This window comes from Octodon degus, unplaced genomic scaffold, assembly GCF_000260255.1.
Source record: "Octodon degus isolate 3935 unplaced genomic scaffold, OctDeg1.0 scaffold00015, whole genome shotgun sequence".
In the NCBI taxonomy this organism is placed as follows: domain Eukaryota; kingdom Metazoa; phylum Chordata; class Mammalia; order Rodentia; family Octodontidae; genus Octodon; species Octodon degus.
This window is the reverse complement of record NW_004524591.1, coordinates 9,368,168-9,368,961: the sequence shown is the minus strand read 5'-3', so window position 1 is coordinate 9,368,961 and position 794 is coordinate 9,368,168. Positions and strand designations below refer to the sequence as shown.

General features: G+C 37.7%; 1 pseudogene; it reads left to right on the top strand.

The window, feature by feature from the left end:
• Positions 1 to 310: 310 nt before the first annotated feature.
• On the top strand, positions 311 to 526 carry LOC111815345 (annotated as a pseudogene).
• Positions 527 to 794: the final 268 nt, after the last annotated feature.

Below are 794 nucleotides of genomic sequence, written 5' to 3'. Positions count from 1 at the left end.
AAATTGGAGTAATTTTAAATTTTTCTTAAGTTGACAGTTACGAACATTCCTATGGGTGAAGAGTTTAAATCTTTAATGCACGTCTTATTAGAGATGCATGTTTTATTAGAGTAAAAATGCAAAAGTTAAACTACTTAATCAAAAAGTGTAAGCGTATACTCTTTTTAAATATCTTTAAAATATCGAGCCCTATTGGCCTACTATGTTGATATACTCAAGCTATTGGAGCTTCTGTGGCTGAGGGACTAATGGGCACAAGGACGGTGTATGAAAAATGTGAAAAGAAGCTTGGACTGTTATTATACTGGACATGTGGAAAGCGGGTGCAAGAAATACCTCAGAAAGTGGTGGAAGAAATCCAAACAAAAATAAAGCGTTGACTTCAAAAAAGACAAGATTCGAGCCCTATGGAAAGAATAAGTTCTCCACTTGCAGAATTTGTAAAAGTTTTGGGCGCCAGCTGGGTTCTCAGCACTGCCAGGGCTGTGCCTACAAAAAAGGCATCTGTGTCATGTGTGGAAAATAATGTTTTGGATACCAAAAACTACAAGCAAACATCTGTCTAGGTGTATTGATGGAATTTTACTTTCTGCTTTGTATAATTTTACTTTCTGCTTTGACTTTTTAAGGCGCAATGTCGATGTTGCACTGGCAGAGTAATCTGTTTCAAGACAGGCGATTAAATTTAAATCAGGGCAGTTTATCCTCATTCTTTCTTTCTTTTCTTTTTTGAGACAGAGCCTTGGTTGTGTAGTTCAGGCTGGCCTAGAACTCACTAGGGAGCACAGGAGCGC